Below are 18,139 nucleotides of genomic sequence, written 5' to 3'. Positions count from 1 at the left end.
GCCACCCCTCCGCCCCCGGCTCCGGGCCGCCCGCCGCGGGCAGGGCGAACAAAGCGGCCTTTCTGCCCGCGGCCCGGTCCCGGCGCTCGGCCCGGAGCGCTTCCCCGCCCCCTCCTCCAACCCCCCTCTCTATCCGCCGCCGTTCCGCCGCTCGCGGCTTTATTTCTTCATTCCGGTGGGGGTGGTAATCTCCTCAGGGAGGTCCTGCGAGCGGACGCTGGGACGTGTCCCGGCCGCCCCAGTCTTTATCTTCCGCAGATGTAAGTGGCCGGGAACTCCGGAGTTGGTGCGCGACGGCACGAACGCGCGCACCCTCGCAGTGCCGAGGGGCGGTGGGCTCCGGGAAGCGGCCGGGCCGCCGCGCTGTGGCACCCTGCGCCAGGCCTCGCCGCACGGCCGGGGATCTCCCGGGAGCTTTTGTTCAGCGCCTTCTCGCTTGGCGCACGTAGAGCCGTTTTGGCACGATCGCAAACCCCTCTTTAAACAAAGCTGCTAGTGAAAAACACTTAATAAACGCGCCCGTGAATGTGCTTATGTTGTGTTTTGCAATACGTAAGTAGCACGGTGACATAATAGGTCAAGCGCCAGATGCTGCGCGGAGGAGCTGCCCGTGGGCCCTCCTGGAGCTCGTTGTGTTATGAAGTTGAGCGCAGGCGGTGCCGCTGGGCCCCGGGTGAGCAGCAGCACGGAGCAGGCACTGCCCTGTGTGCACAGCTCGGGCAGCGGCCCGTCCCTCAGTAGCGCCTCTGCTTCCAGCGTGGGCTGAACGGGTTCAGTTGGAGTCATTTTGCTGCTTAGGAATGCGGACCTACGGGCTGAGACGCTTGGTTTTGTCTTTGTATAAGGCCTTGTCCAGCACGTGTCTGTGCTATGAGTGGGATTGTGAGCTCCTGAGTATGGATGCACAGCATAGACTTGTAAGAATGTTACTGTTTCACTGATGAATGCGTGTGTAAGTGAGCAGAAGTGAGTTGGGTTCTTGATGTAGAGCTGCACTTACTGCAGTACCTGTTCCTAAAGTGGTGACACCGGTATGGTTTAACTTTGAGTGAGTACACATGGATGAGCCAGGCAAGGTGCTTACCCATCCTGTGAATACACAGGTGGGCAAGAAGGGGAGCGTTAGTATCTATGTGGGCTGTTAAAAAGTCACACATCTAAGGCTAAAGTGAAAGTGCAGCTGGAAAAGGTTTGGCTATGGCGAGCAGGAAACAGTAGGGAAAGTCTCAGCTCTGAGCATGTTCCTTAGGTTTGTGTGCGTGAGAAATGTAACTTCTCTGTAGTGGCTTTTAATAAACTGCAAATTCTTTTGTTGTTTTCGCTACAACCAAAAGAAAAAGTCAGTTACTGTGATAAACTTCACCGGCTTGACTTTTGTAGCTGGATTCAGCTTCTGATTCTTTGGGCTGTTGTCAGCATTTCCACTATAACACTTAAACAGTAAGCACAGCCTTTTGTTAAAGGTGATAGTTGTGGGGTTTTGCTTGTTTTACTAAAAAGCTCAACCAGGTACAAATTGTGCTGAGTAACATCTTCAGTGAACCTTCAATTCAAGGTTTCCAAAGTTTAACCAAGAACAAGGGCTGCATAATTTCTTTTGCCTTGCCATTCATAATAACCTTTGCTGGAAAAGAAAGATAGAGCCTGCTTTCAGCCAGTGTGCTGCCTCTTTTCCTGAAGTTTAGTTTCTCCCTACAATTTCTTGTTACAAATGTTCTAACCCATTTCACTGCTTGAAGGAAAGGAACTTTCTTGTCCCCAAGCTGAGCATCCAAGAGGAATGCAAGAGTTGGCTGCATAGCAAGGTCAATCTCTAGTTGTCTCTTCAGTTTGTCCTGTTCGTTTCTTTGAGGAGAGGGAGGTGGGAGTGGGAAGTATTCCCTGCTAAAGCGTATCGCCTTCTTGTAGAACTGCTTTTAGCTTTCCCAAACTAAACTTAACACCAACATGAATTTAATCAGGGAGCTACTGGCAGTAGAGCTCTGGACAGAGATGTTGATCCTGAGCAGAGCCTTGCAGATATCATAATGTTACTGCATGTGAAGGTGTTGAATCCAGGAGGCAGCGTTCAGGGTAAACACTGTGCTTGGAAGAACAGTAGTGCATCACTTTGGTGACTTTCATTGTGTGATTGCACAGCTACAATGCCTAGAATTTTCCACTAATTAATATATGAAATTCACGGAGGTTGATATGTGGGCCTTGAGCTCTCTGGAGAATGTTTCTCTGTTTCCCTGTAGCTAGTGAAATTTTTTCAAACCTTCCTTCTGAGGATGACTGTAATTATAAAAATTTGAGAAGGAGGAATACTGATGTGTAAAATATTGGAATAGAACTGACTAACAAGAACTGTAGCTTGGTAGGCTATTGGGCCATGGGCTATTTATTTCTTGTTATAATGGGCCTTCCTGTTGACTCGGGAATTATATATCCAATAAATATGGTACTGTGCATTTCTCTTTGTAACTCTGGCATGGCTTTTGCTGGGACAAATATGAAGACATTTCTGTGTATCTCAAAGGCCCTGGCAGTTGCTTGCTTTCAAAACAAGACTGTATGTGGCATGAAGTGGTTTCTTTAGGGGAAAAATATTGTTTGAGAAATTGTTCTCTTGAGGGCAGTGTTTTTCAGAACAGAGTCTTATGATTGATTAGCTGGAAATCAAATGAATTTTGTTTTCTTGTTAAAACATCAGCTTGGATTAGAGAACTGAATTCCTGTGTTGTTTGATTTTTATTTAACCCTTGGCAGAATGGCAGTTTATATTTTACAGGTACCATTAACACAGTGTTTTCAGGAGCATTTTGAGGACCAGTCAGGGAGAGATTGGTTTGAGAGCAGAGGCTGTGTTATGAAAAGTCTTTCAAGTGACACAGTGCAAAAGCTGGGATGTCTTTGTTTGGACTGTGGGTTGGAGGTGTGGATGTTCACCTCCGCTTTGCTACAAGTCAGGTTTTTCATTGTCTTAACTGTAGCTGTTATCCCACTGTGTTTACGTCAATTTCTGTCCCACTCGACAGAAGACCACAGCAGGCTTTTTGTCGTGTTTTGTAGTGCTAGTAGTGATCAACACTGTTGTACAGTCAGTAAATTTCCCACTGCTTCTGGCTTTAGCAGATGTGATAAGAATAAAAGTGCAGCAATAGGAACGTATGTCTGAAACAACTCCAAGGTAGGAATTGGTGGCATGATAGCTCAATCTTAATTCTCCATATCTACAGGATGGGTTAGGCTTTACTTGGAGCACTGCTGACTGAGAATCATTAGAAGTCAGAAAATGACTGTTCACAGAATTTGTAATTGAAACAATGTTTTATGTTACTGAGGTTGCAGTGCTATTGATGTTATTTTGACCTATGGAGGAAAAAAAAAAAAGAGAACATGCTATTATTATATAAGCTTTAAAATGCTTTGTTCTGGATTAGTACCATTCTGGGTTTCTGTAGTACAGACATTGCTTGACATTATAATGAGATCATGTATATAATGTGTTGTTTATTTGGTTTTAAGACCAGGCTGGTTAAATTATCATAAAAGTTCACTGATCCGGACCCAAATTTAAGTTACATGTCAGTTTGCTCATGATGACGTGAGGAAGAATAAGACATTTCTCAGGTTCGTTCACCTTGTTTGAAAGAATAGTTTGAATCATGTAAGCCTGCCAGCCCGTTTATTTAATTTTCTGAAGAAGTTGCACTGTGAAGCTGGAACATGCTGTCCTAAAGGAATGACTTGGCTTCATAAATTATTGTACCTTAAATTCTTGAATGTCACTTTTTAGTGATACATCTGTGATATGCTGGACAAATACATTTTGCTAAGCTGTAAATCATATTATTGGCAAAACTGCTGCGTTTAACATATTAGAATGGTTTCGTAGTCTTTGAAGGGAAAATGTCCTAAATTTAATGGCATAGAAATTTCTATTGTCTGATAAGTTTATCATCAGTCAAGTTGTGCAAATCATTCAGCTGGCTGCTCGGCGCCAGTTAAGTCTGTAGTCTGTATCTGTGAGAATCACAGAATGGCCCAGGTTGGAAGGAACCTCAAGGATCATGAAGCTCCAATCCACCAACCTCCCCATTTAATACTAGACCAGGCTGCCCAAGGCCCCATCCAACCTGGCCTTGATCACTCCAGGGACGGGGCATCCACAGCCTCTCTGGGCAAAAGAAGTTTTATGGACAGTATTTAAAGTAACATTAGTTGGAAAGGAGAAGAAGAAAACAGAACCTCTTATCAAAAAGAATTTCTGAATTTAATCTAATTGGTGTGATTGTAAGTATGCCCTGAATGAGAACATCTTCAGCCGGAGGAAGAAGCACCTGTAACTGGAATCAGGACAGAAGCCACCTGACTCCATTACTGTCATCAGAGCAAAACATATAATTAGCTTGGCTTCTCCAGCTTCTTTCTGTCATTGCTGGGAGAGGAAGTGCTCTGCTGGGTTAGAGCTGGATGGGCCCTGCAGGTGATTCTGTTGGACTCCTTTGTTTCGCCCAATCACCTTTCACTGTCAAGTAGCTGTACTGTATGTACTATCTGCATTATTTTCAACTAAGCAATAAATATATTTTTTTATTTGACCCAGCTAAGACTTGCAATTATGATCAGTCTTCTGTTTCATGAACAGATCTCACACAGAGCCACAGAATATCAGGGACTGCAGGGGAGCTCAAAAGATCATCTAGTTCAATCTCAAGTTCTTCGAATTTGTATTGTTAATATGTTAGGTACTGCACACATTTGCCTCTTATTGTAGTTTCTCAAACTGCAGGAAGGATTTTTTTTCGTATTTGTTTAACGTGAAACTCTTTCCCATAGGTATTTTTTTTGTTCATGACTATAATCTGTACAGCATGTATAGTATGTTTTTACTTTTCTAGACATGCCTGCATTTTCCAGCATCGCTGTTCCATTTATATTGGCCCAGACAGTTAATAGTGATGCTGATTGCTGGCACAGCTGAGATAGCCAGTGAGGCATTAATGAGAGTGTGATTTGTTAACAAGCTTGAATTTTTTTTTGGTGTTTCACAGTTCATACAGTAGTGCTTGTATTCAGCTGAGAATTACCAGCTATAATATTTTACAGCACCAGTTATTACTGAGGTGTCTGCCTGTTGGTAAGATTCATCCTACTTAGTTGACATGGTTGTAAAAAAACAAACAAGCAAACTTGGGTACCAATGTATTTAATATCATAGAGGATGATGTAGATCTGAGTTCCTGTGTTCATCCTGCCAGCAGAAGTAAAGCTTCCAGTGGTTTATACTGCAGACTGTGTGATAGTGCACTCTGAAAAACTGTGTAGTTCTGGCTTTGAGGGTTTTCTGCACTTGAGTTGTTACCATTGTTGTTGCATTACGAATGTTTTATTACACTGAAGTTGATAGTTGCATTGAAATACACAGTACTGGTTCTTGTGAATACCTGTGCTTAAATACTCAATTAGTGTAGCGTGTGGGTGGAGACAAATACTTCCACAGGCCTTACTCGGGATTTTGATCCTGACTTGTTTCTCTGCTTTACGTTTGGATATACTGTAACTTTTGTTGCATGTTAATCCGTTGATGAAAGTCTTTTTAGCAAGGCAAATATATCTAGAACTGATCCATGAGATTTTTTTTCCCCTGTCTCAACAGTCTGAATTTTAGGTTATAAGAGAACTGCTGATAACTTTCTCACTGGTGTTGTGAAGACCAACTTTCTGTAAGCAATCGGGAGAAAAAAAGAGAGGGTTATTTAATTTATCCTTACTTGATTCTGGATCGAAAGTGAGTTAGAAAACAATAATTAAAGCCAAAAATAAATTAAACAATCTAAAGGTTAACTTGTTTTGCAGAGGGGGGGGGAAATGTCGCACAGAAACACTTGGTTTCGTAGCTTGAGTTGTCATAGGATGATCTGACTTTCCACTTAAGCGTCTTGTGACTTACCAGGTACTTCCCCAGATACCTCTAGTTGGGAGTGGAAATTTGTTTGATGTGAGAGAGCTGAACTTTCTCACCCTTACTTTGTGCAACAAACTTTCAGCAAAGCAAAGAAAGTGAATTAGCTGCATTTCTGCATGTGGCCACAGTAAGTGTAAGCTTTGCTTTTAGGCTCTGAGTTGCATATTTTCACCCTCTTGATGCATGTCTGTAATGTTTCCTCCAAAAAGGGGAAGTCCCCAGACTTTGTGCAATGGTTCAGAGCAGAATTTTTAATTCAGTTGCAACCAGCAGATAAGAAAGTGATTCTCTAACAAGCAGTGTGAGCATACTCCGCTGAAGTGGGAGTCTAATAAAGTTGCTTGTTGAAAATTTAGGGAAAAAAAAAAAAACCTCTATTAGAAGTTCCTGTAACTTAGTTTTAGTACTCCAGCTCTGTGTCACAGGTCCCTCTGAAAGCACAATTTGCGAGAATAGTTTTCTCATGAGAAATATTTTCTTCCGTCTACTCTGTACTGTCATACTTGTAATAAGTTTTTTCTACTTTGTGCATCTTTCTAGCGATCCTGCTCATTAGGGAATTCTTCCTTTCAGAAGCAGTTTTTAGTAACTGGAGTAAGCAATTGAGAACAGAAAATTGAAATTTTGTTGATAGGTTTTGGAGAGAGGAAAGCACATGTTCATATGTTGGCTCCTAGGTTTCAGCTGTGTATGAAGTTTCATTAGAGTTTTGTTAGCATCTTTTTCTACACCTTGTGAAGCATATTGGAATTTAAGAATGAGTTTGTTTATCCTTACAGGGTGTTTTAGTTCCGTAAGATTACATTCTGAGTATTTCAGGTATAAAAGAAAATGAAAAATTAAGCAGGAGTACTGTAGTACCTGAGACTGAAAATGCTGATGATTAGGGTCGCATCGTGTGCTAAATAAATCCTATATGTGAAAATGTTCCTCTTGTTGCACAGCATTCGGTGGAGGCCTTAGCCGCTATCCCAGTTTTCATGCAGATGTAGCTAAAGGAAGTCCTTTTCAAAGAGAATGATTCTAGAATTCTAATTAACATGCTGTTTTATTTGTTGCATTCTTGTGTTTACCGCACTCTGCTCTTCACACTACTAAGCAATTACAGTTTTCCATTTGCTCTCTTCTAAAGAACTGCTCAGAGAGATTGTGCAGGGGTTTAATTCAAAGGTGTAAACTGTAAGGGAATATTTGTAACTGAACTGGGGAGTCTTCATATTTCCTTTTTTTTCTCCAGCTGATGGTTATTTGTAAATGTGAAGATGTAACATTTCTCCCGTGATGCAAACACCAATTTAAATTTTCCCAACTAATGCCCGTTGGCATGTCAGGAAAATGAATAGTAAAATTGTTGGTCATGAGTGTGTTGATCTCACCAACATGCAGCTGTATGTAATGTTTGGGATTGATTTTGATAGCTGGTGATCAGTAGGAATGGCTTCCCTCATCAGAACTCCTTTCCATATATTTCTTATCCAGCGATGCAACTAGAACAACCAGTTCCATGGTTAGAGATTGTTCATGAAGGTTGGAAAGCGAGGATGGCAAGGGAAAGAAAGACTGGAAAGTCATTGCAGAATGGCCCAGGTTGGAAGGCACCTCAAGGATCATGAACTTCAACCCCCCAGCCACAGTCAGAGCTGCCAACCTCCCCATTTAATACTAGACCAGGCTGCCCAGGGCCCCATCCAACCTGGCCTTGAACACCTCCAGGGTGTTTTTGGTACTGTGTTTTTTTTTACTGTAAGGTGTGCTATATGACTGAATGAACATCTGATTAGTGTAAGTTGTTATTCCTAGGAATTACCAGCAGTAGAGAAAAGGGGTTGGAATTCAGGAGAACCTGGGGTATCCTGAGGTCCAGCTCTCAGGTTCTGAGAGTTCACTCAGGCAAGGGGATGTCACAGAAACTTTAACATCCTGATTGTTACCAGTGCTTTAGAAGAGATAAGTGAATGAACGAAGATCTTACAGGGTTGCAGTAACTCAACATATGGCTTTTATCAGCATTTTGAAACATCGTCTTTTTGTGACCCTGGCACATACTCTCTTTCTCTCTGGTGCTGGCATTAAGGCATTTTGTGCTCTTCAGCTTCTGTAGTGCTGATGAGCCTCAGCGCTGCCTGCTCCACCAGTCCAGCTGCTGCCAGCCTCCCTGGTGGTGCCCGTCCAGCCCCGGTGCTGCTCAGCTGTTTCCTTCCCATCCCGGATGTGTGGTTATCCGGTGTGCCTGTCATCTGTGTGCACTGTAAGAAAGCATCATTGGTATTGTAATTGTAATGTAAATGGCAAGCCACCATGCCAAAACCGAGCTCTGATGCTCTTGCTAAGTTCACACTTGTAACTTTCTGCTTTTCTTCTTCTGTTATGGAAGTTCTGGGGTGTTACTGCTGCTAGCAGAGCCTTTATGCTGTATATGGATAAGGCTTGGAAAAAGGAGTCCATTCTTCTCTTGCTGTAGAGGAGGAGCATGGTCAGCCTTTCCTACAGACTCCTGGATGCCTAAGCTGTTGCAGTGCCACTGGGACTGTGAGGAGTTCTCCAGAACCAGGAGGTCCTGTATTCAGGATATGCAGACTTGAAGGAGCAGCAGTTCTGCAAGCTGCTCTGTGTGGTGACATCCCCATGGATGAGTCCATCTGGAGCCAGAACTGCCAGAGTATTAGGTTAGGCTCATGCATGGGGAGCTGACACATCCCTGTCTGCGCTCCCAGCTAACAAAAAGTCCTCTTAGTGCTGGACACTGACTTTTTAGAATCAGTATTGTGTGATTCAGCTGTATGTCTGTCTTGAAACATCAATTAAAAGAGTGGAGACCAGGAATACATACATGAATCAAGTGAATAAACATGCATTTGAATCCCTCTCACCGAGTTTCTGGAACTCTCCCTAGCTTGTGGTTTTGCAAAGGAGATGGACCTGAATTCTGGGTAGCTATTTTGAGCCTTAGGTAAGAAAGAATTCACCATAAAATGCAATAGCTTTTAGATATGATTAATGAAGTAAATCTGAATTTAATTTTTAATCTGAGATGCTACTTGCTGACCATACTGCACACTTGGGAGTCAGTAAATTGCTCAAAGCACTTAATTTGAAATAAACACCATGTGTGAGAAACTGAGGATGTGTTATTTAAGTAAAATGACTGCATCAAATGCTTATTTTTTTCCAAGGGAGATGGCGTGTTCAGATGGGAAGGAGAGCTGGAATAGCTTTAAAGTTGAGAATTGTTGCACACAATTTGTAAATTATTGCTATATATGTAAGGATCATGGCATCAGATCCAAGTGTCTGTAGACTTTTAATTTATTTAGACATATAATGGGGTTTGTATGCAGTTCATGGAGTTGCATTGTTCTTGACCTACTTTTCTCCCTATATCTGGAAATCTGCTATCAAAGAGAGAGGATGTGTACTTAAATGAGCTATATGCTTTATTACTACATAAAAGCAGGTAAATAGAAATTTGAACATGTAGGCATTATGTCTGACATTGATCTTCTACTTGTCACCATGCTATGTCATATTTCTTGCTATTTTAACACTCTGTTTTTCTTTAAAAGGGTGTAGGAGCAAGTGTTGAATTTTTTTTATCAGGTTGCCTTTTAATAGAGTGAAATGTCTACCCATATATGTAATTTTTAACTGTTTATTTCACAGCAGAGTTACTGCTTTGAAACCTAATTTTTACACATTTTTCTTTTCAAGCTATATTCTTTAGAAAGGAAATCCATAGCTATTTAAGCTGGGGAACAATTCTGTAGAAATACAGAGTGAAATGTTCCCTGTTGTAGCATGGCTGAGGTTTATTTTTTTAGTAGTGCTGTATTCTTCAGAGTTAAACTTCTCAAGGGATGGGCAGTCCTTGTGCAGAGCAGGCTAAGAACTTCTGTCATTATTGCACCAACTTGGTTTCCTAAGCCAACCCTACCTTCTTTATGTGTAAGGCAGCAGTATGGCTCCTGTTCCTTTGGTTGATTGTTTCCTTACCCTGCCTTAGCAAAGTTAGTCACTGGCTCACCTGTCATTTTGCTTTGGTGGCAAGTTGACAAAATCAAGGTAAGCCTTTGTTTTTCTGACACTTATGTGACTATGTAAATACTAATAAGTCTTGTGATTGTTTTGAACACAGACAAACACACGTGTTTGTGTGTGTGTGTGTATATATAAATAGTAAGCAGGGAAATAAATTAGACCTTAGAAATTTTTATTGGCATGCTTATTAATTCAAAATTGCGTTTGTAAAATGCTGCATTTGAAAACTTTGCCCATGATTACTGTAGGCTATTCATCTTTGTTTTAGGTGGTCCAGCTGGGAAAGCTGTACAGGTTGGTTTGGTTTCTTGTTACTTTTCTCTTTGAGAGAAGGAAGGCTGACAGGAATGTCTTGTACCATCACTTTCAGCTGCAGCAAGCTTAACAGTTGTCTTTCTAGGGACTGAACCAGGTAGAATACTACAGAAGTGGGTACAGATCTCTTGAGAAAGCACATTGTCTTGGTGTCCCCAAGCTGACAATGGCAGAATCCACATACAGGTCAGTATTTAGCATCTGTGAGTGTCTGTAGATGATCCAGAAAGAAAAAATCAAGCAAATAGTCAAGTGGGTAACAATCAGCGGTGAAGTATAAACAGTGCAAAAATTTTCAAGTATTCTGTCTTCACAGCATCCACTTCATTGCAAATAAGCTGCACTCTTCAGTTTTGCAATCTTTATAAACTTCAGAGTACTTCCTAATTTTAGAAAGCAGTATTTGTACGTGCTATCAATACAAGATGAAGAATGGAAAACTCCTATTATGAAATATTCCAGGCTTCCTTTATACTTACTTCCCAGAAGTGTACCTCTTGCAGTGATATCCTCTTCCATTTTGTCAGTAGCGAATACAGGGCGAAACCAATGTTCTTAAATTGTGGCTTATTATTATTCATTGGGCAGAGTTGCCAGTAAGGAATTGTAAACAGTGTAATCTGCTTTCATCAATGCACAAGTGTAACAATGCTTTTCATGCAAATTGAAAAGGAGCTACATCTGAGAGAATACAACTGCCTGTAAAATGTGGTAAACGGTATTAACATAAAATACTAGTATCTTTGTACATAGCTGTTTTCCAAAGCATTTTTCATCCCATTCTTCACATGACAGTTTGTTTCACTCATACACTGGATGGATTTGAGTGTCCCAACAAATAGCTGCTATTTGAGGTTTGGTTGACTGTTACGTCACACGTGGCACCTCTTTCTAAGAGGGTACTTGTGTGTCATGCAGCGACTTCCTGGTGCTAAACTTTCTTAAAAGTAGGCCTAGACTTGAAGGATCCTGTTAACCTGACTCACACTTAAATTTATGTTGCTCTTCTGATAGGATGTGCTTGGAAACAAACCTTCAAAGAATACTTTTTTTTTTCAAAATACTGTGTGTAATTGCCTAAAAGCTCTTTGTTATCTGAGGATTAAGTATTAAGATAGACTAATAACCCCTCACTCTAATAATATTCCTGTGAAGTGTTCTTGTTTACAGGGTAGAAATTGAAGCACAGAAAATTAATAGCTGCTCCGTAATTGTTCATGAATAGTGTTTGTTACTTCCCATTTTTCTCATTGCTTCTGATTTTGTGTGTAGTGGAGAGAATGGACTTGGCTAAGGCAGAGTCAGCGTGGGGGAAAAGGCAAGCTTATTAAAGGAATGAGAGGCAACTGGAACGTGGCTTACTGATCTGAACCTGCTTTCAGTGTAGGCAGACTAGTTTGTTCGCTGAAATGCCTGCAGCTCCATTGTGTGCATGTCTTCAGGTGTGCCCAGCACGTGTATCCTGGAGGCAGGCTTTGTATCAGGAAAATTACCACTCAGAGGAGGAAAGATCAGGATGAAGAGTGGTCCTAAGGTGTTTAAGTATGAACGGCACCCTTTGGGGAAAGACGCAGTTGCTGAATTTTTGTTGTGGAGCTGAAGGGAGGCTACTTGAGAACAGCTGTTCCTGCTATTACTGTATTTAAAACTTCAGCTCCTATCCCTGTCTGGTTTTACAGATGTAACTACCATCTGATTTCTCTCATTTCCAAAACTCCAGTCGCCTTCTGCTCGTATTAAATACAGCCCATTGTGTATTTAAGCTATTCCTTCTTAAGTGAATGCATGCAGATTTCTTTAAAAAGCTTAGTGGGGGATCTGCTGCTGCTTAGAGACCTTCAGACCACTTGAAGGAAACATCTCATTGGAAGCAGAAACGTATAACATTTTTTCTCAATTCTTATATTCTATGTGGAATCTCATTTAATAGTGGTAATTTTTCCAGGAAGCATTTGTCAGAATGCAAGTAAAAATGTATGAATTATTATGAAATTAAAACTAGATTTTGGGGACTGTTACTCTTCTCCCAAATGCATTAGAAATAAGCCCAAAGTACTAGGAGTTAATGGGAATGTACAGACGCATACATTTGCTCTTAGGCTGTGATGCACTGGGAGCTGGTCTCACAGTGATGCTCAGCCAGGTTACACAGGGAGTGAGTAAAGTGAACAACTCAGGTGGCTTTTGGAGTACTGATTTGTGAGCTGGGCGGACAGCAGGGTTGGGCAGCGATTACCCAACATGTAGGACTGACCTTCAGCCATGCAGAGTCCCTTCCTGTAGTGCTGGCAGATGATTTCTGGAGGGCGAGCAGGAACGCATTTAGATTTCCCACACATTTAAGTTTTTTTGTTTTGTTTTTTTAAGATATTATAATTGGACTGCAAGAAAAAAAGTCTCAAATTGGTAAAACTTTTAGCAGAAAGGAACTTTGTCTTTTGTAAGTCAAACGTGAGAATGTTTTTTTGGCCAAGATAGGGGGAAATGAGAAGAACTGGAAAGAGGCTGTTTTGAGGTAAAAATGGAGATAGGGTGAGTAAGGTGTAGGGGATAGCATGCTGGAAGATAATTGTAAATAGCAATGTCAGAGTAAATGGTGATAAGGATTTTGGAAATACTTGTTAGAGCACATTCTGCTCTCCGAGGCATTCATTCCTCTCATTATGTTGAAGCCTCTCTTCCTGTTGTTGTGTCATAAGAGCTCCATCCTAGAGCATGTGTGGCTGTATTTTCACTCCTGTCTCTGCCTTTCCCTCCCAATGGGGGAGAGATCTTTGGTAAACCCCTGCGATCTGAGACTCGTTCTGGTTTCTTTCTGAGTATCGCAGGGTTCTCAGGGATTGGGGAGCACCGTGTGTGAATGAACTCCTATTCCAGAGTCTGGCAATGGAGCTGGGTGTGCATCGGCCTGAGAACACCACAGTTTGCCAACCTGCACAGTGGTGGAGCTGAGGGGATTGCAGAGCCTCGGGTATGGCTGCATTCATGAGATCTGTTTCCCTTAACAGAGGCAGCTTATGTTTTGGCCATTCGTCTCTTAAGGGCTTTTTCACAGAATCACAGAATGGCCAGGGTTGGAAGGGACTTCAGGGATCATCAATCTCCATCCCCCCTGCCACCGGCAGGGCCACCAACCTCCCTATTTAATAGTAGACCAGGCTGCCCAGGGCCCCATCCCATCTGGCCTTGAACACCTCCAGGGACGGGGCATCCACAACCTCTCTGGGCAGCCTGTTCCAGCACCTCACTGCTCCCATAGTAAAGAGCTTCTCCCTGACATCCAACCTAAATCTCCCCTCCTTCAACTTAATTCCATTTCCCCTTGTCCTGCAGTTGTCAACCCTTTCAAAGAGTTGATTCCCCTCCTGTTTGTAGGCTCCCTTTAGGTACTGAAAGGCTGCAATGAGGTCACCCTGCAGCCTTCTTTTCTCCAGACTGAACAAGCCCAGGTCCCTCAGCCTGTCCTTGTAGGGGAGGTGCTCCGGCCTCCTGATCGTCTTCGTGGCTCTCCTCTGGACCCTCTCCAGCAGCTCCCTGTCTTTTTTGTGCTGGGGGCTTCAGACCTGGACCCAGTACTCCAGCTGGGGCCTCACAAGAGCAGAATAGAGGGGAACAATCACCTCCTTGACCTTGCTGGCCACTCTTCTGTTGGAGCCCAGGATAACATTTGCTTTCTGAGTTGCAAGGGCACACTGCTGGCACATGTTAAGCTTTTCCTCTATCAAGCCCCCAGGTCCTTCTCTGCAGGACTTTTTCATTAAAAAGGTAATGTTAGGTGGATGTGAAAGACCCAGCTCACTCGTCTGTAAATGGGCCTGTATTGAGGTCATATCTATAACTTTATTGAGATCTGTTTGCTTGTTCAAATTGCTGTGAACTTACATTTAAGACGTGAAGGTTCAGAGAGCTACCGCACCAAATTTGGATTTATTTGTCCCTGAGGTAAATAATGCCAATCTCATCAATTGTACTAATACTTCCAGTTTCTTGTGAAGTGCTCTGATTCAAATTGTGATTGTGCTGTACTGGGGTACATGCATGTGGCTCAACAGAGGAGCATCTGCACACATTTGAAGGGCTTGGAAAGGATTTAGTTCAAATTCTGAATTAAGAACAGTAATATAAAACTGAAAGATGTAAGACTCCTCTTCCAGGCTTAAGGTTAATGTAATGAAATAAAACTTGAGATATTGTGACCTACACGATACTCTCTTCTTAATGGCTCTATTGAGAGTAAGTACAGAAAGTGCATTTAGAGTCCTACAATCTTCATTGTACACTGGGGTACCTACAATTCATTGTGATCGTTTAATTTCTATAAGAAATAAGTCTTTAAAAAAAAAAAAAACAAGTTTACCAGTGCTGATTTCTTTATCTTGGGGATGTATTCTCATAGCAGGGAAATGATACACTGGAGCATTTTGAAACAAACTTTGTCCTCTTGACAAAGTTCCATGCATCAGGACTGCCTTGAAAGCTTGCTGTGCTCTGCTGAATTGCAGCTGCTTACACTCACTGTCAAGTCAAATGCTTATTCAACTCTACAGAAGGGATTTCTTTGCTTTGTTTTGCTGTTGTGGAGCCATAATACTGTCCAACAGACTTTTGTTGTAGGTAGTGATAGCAGAAGATTGTTTATCTTTTTTAATTACCTTGAATCCCCATGGCAAGAGGATCCAGCACCCTGCAGTACTTTGCAATCTCAAAAGCATTCTGGTTGTCGTGTGCATTTTTTTCATTGCATATAGGGGTGACAGTATTAACTGTCTCTCTTTATATTGCAGCTACTTTCTTACAATTGTTTTCACATGAGCTATCTGCCTGTTTCTATAGCTACCTCCAAAACAACATAATTCAGACTATCCTGAATGCCTCCCAGGATTACCAAGGGACCAGACCTTTACCTTTGGCGTGCAGGAGTTTGGACTTTGGGTAATCTGGGGCAAAGAGGGAAGCAAGCAGGAAAGAAGGATGTTAGCTCTGAGCAGCTGTTTTTTTCTTTCACCTGGTTTTGCTGTCCTATTGATCTGCAGTGGGTCTTTATTGATAGCTTTCTTCTCACTTACTAATGCTGCTGTAGTCTGTTCTTTCTTTTGTGCTTGACACTGCCTGGGTAGCTCTTTCTTTGGGACGCACAAAGCTGTCATAGGTGTTTTCCTCAAATGTTACTGCCTTTGCTGTGGTTCCTAGAAATCAGGAACCAGGTTTGGCACCTCATGGGCTGAGATTTCCAATTGTTTTCTGTATTGTGCTTTTTATAATTGTCTATTCTTTAGTAAAAATGTAACGTCCACAGTTTCCACAAGGTAGTGAACTCTAAGGAGCAATACTTGCTTTTCTTGTTTTTACTGTTCCTGACACAATAAAGCTATAACAGTGATAAATGGTTATTTGTGCTGTTAGGAAAAAGATCAGTAGTACGTCACTGTGTTTTACAGATACTGAGCTAAGTGAAGGAGAATATAAACTTTTTTCAAATCCATTTTTTGTAGATCTTGTGTTAGATACTGCATGCTGTCTGAAGTCAAAGATGCCAAACTCTGTCGTGTAATGTGTGAGGTACAGCACCAGTGTCTTGTAGGACAAGAATCACAAGATTAACAGCAGATAACGTGAAAAGAGAAAAAGATCTGCTTTCCAGAGAGAGGGAAATAAGTGCTGGTTTGAATCTTGGAGATTTATATTTGATTCTGTTGTGTTTTTTTTTTTTTTTAAAGTAGGTGTAGACTGCAAACTTACGAAAATATTTGTGGAGCTTCTCAGATTTATTGCAGTAGAATCAGATTTGTGTCATAGCTGTAACGTTTTGTAGTGGAAGTGCATATGGGTCTTGCATGTGAAAATAAGTTTTACAGTTTATAATCTTTACTGGATGTTTCCCTTATCAGTTGTTTGCTTTAATCAAACTAACATGTTTTCAACAGAAGAAAGTATAAAGGCTGCTACGTGCAGAGCTCTCACACAGGTGTTGTGCCTGCTTGGGAAGTGTGCATACGTGTTCATACCAGGAGTTTGCCTCGGCTACTTAAAATACTAAGAAAATCAATTTTATGTCTTACTGGCCATCTATCTATCTACCTAAGCACTGTAATGATTGCCTTCTTGAATAGAAGCCATTTGCAGTGCATTTTGAGGAATGCAACATGTTATGACTGACAAGCTCTGCACGTTCAGCCCTCATTCTTCCTAAGTCCTGAGGATATTTAATAAACAGCGTAGTTCAGACAAGTCTAGAAAATGGTAGTAGTCAATTAAGATCTTTTTCTATCATAGTGATTAAGATTTTGAAGCTGACAACTGTAGAGAAACAAATACGTGGATGGAATGTCGTCTTATTGGTGAGAATGGTTTCATCTACGTGTTGTTGTTCACTCGAAACTCAGTGACATCTCCATTTCTATCTGCTATAACTAGAGCAGATCAAATTATTCATAGTATACAATGGAATGAATTTTGCATGTGGGTGTTTGCACAAAATTAACCAAAGGCCTTATTTTGCAGAAGTTGAAGGAAGAGGCAAGGACTGTGTTCCCTTAGTTCTTCCTTGCTTGTGTTTTTTTCCATGTTGTTAAAATCTGTGTGAACAGTGATGTGCTGAGCTGTGCTATGCAGGGTTACTCCTGCTCCCTAAGTGCTTTGGTGAAGCCTTAATAAGGGGCAGAGGCTCTGTCCTGTGAATAGTAAGGTAGCTGGGCAGACTGTGTGCCATTTTTTGTAAGCTCAGTTTCAGTCTGAATAGGTGCTAGAGCTCCAGTTGGCAGACTTTGCATAGACAAGTCAGCACAAGTATTTGCAAGGTCTGTAGTTTCTGTGAACTTTTTTTTTTCTTTTCAAATTAAAGAAAACCATTCTTGGGAACTCTGCAGTGCTTTTTATTTATATCAAAAAGAAAACTAAACACATGAAGTCTTAAAGGTTGTTGAAGGTTTATTTCTAGCAATAAGTAGCAGGAAGGGAAGAAAACTGTTTTAGTTTTTATGTGAGACTATTTTCCTAGATGCAATAAACATACTGTATCTTATGATTTTTGTACATGCTGTATTGTATGATTTAGTGTATGTGCATGTAGATACGATGTTCCTTTTCCATCTTTTCTAGCGAACACTTTGCACTCAGTTCAGTAACATAATTACGGTGGATGCAGCTGGAATGTTTTGCAGCTAATTCTTATTTATTGTTGTTACCTTTGTGAAGGCAGAGTTGAAGGTAAGTGGGTATATATTCTTTAATTCTGTTATTCCCTGGTCGGCTCAGGCTGATGTTCCATTAGCAACGCAGTTAATCCAGAAATTACAGTTAGGTCTGTCAGTCCTCTGGCTTTGTATATGCCAGATGTATAGAATTTCTTCCTTGATTTGTGCCTGAGTTGTAATATCTTAGCCCATCTGTTGCATAAGGGCTTAAAAACAATTTTTGCAATTGGTTTGATTGTGTGAAGCCAACAGGCTTAATGCTTTCTGGATTTGGAGACCATTATTGTCAGGACATATCCTAGGCTGCTACTATTACTATTATTATTATTATTACTTTATTTTTTAGAATCATGACTCGTATTTTTATCTTCTGTTTTGAGCTGTTGGTCACATGAGATGTAGGCCTTATAATAAAGAAATGGCAGTGGAGCTGTGTTTTCCATCTCTTTAAAATCCTCGTGATTCTCCTTGTCCCCTTCCCTCCCCCAGCAGAAAGTACTCCTACACTACTTAAGGCTCTTTTGGAAAAAAATCAGTCGTAAATCTGAGTCATGCTGTCACCTGGAACTAGAAGTTTAGATGTTTTGAGGGTTCCTGGTAGGGATTCTTGGGGTAATGGCAGATAATGCTTTCATTCCTGCAG

At 41.4% G+C, this 18,139-nt stretch overlaps 1 protein-coding gene across 1 annotated transcript in view; it reads left to right on the top strand.

Annotated features, from left to right (window-relative positions):
- Positions 1–18,139, top strand: part of LRP12 (LDL receptor related protein 12) — a 51,267-nt gene that overhangs the window by 409 nt on the left and 32,719 nt on the right. The window lies entirely within an intron of this gene.

The sequence above is a fragment of the Meleagris gallopavo genome, chromosome 3, assembly GCF_905368555.1.
Source record: "Meleagris gallopavo chromosome 3, MGAL_WU_HG_1.1, whole genome shotgun sequence".
Classification (NCBI taxonomy): Eukaryota; Metazoa; Chordata; class Aves; order Galliformes; family Phasianidae; genus Meleagris; species Meleagris gallopavo.
This window is presented reverse-complemented; position numbering and strand designations above follow the sequence as displayed.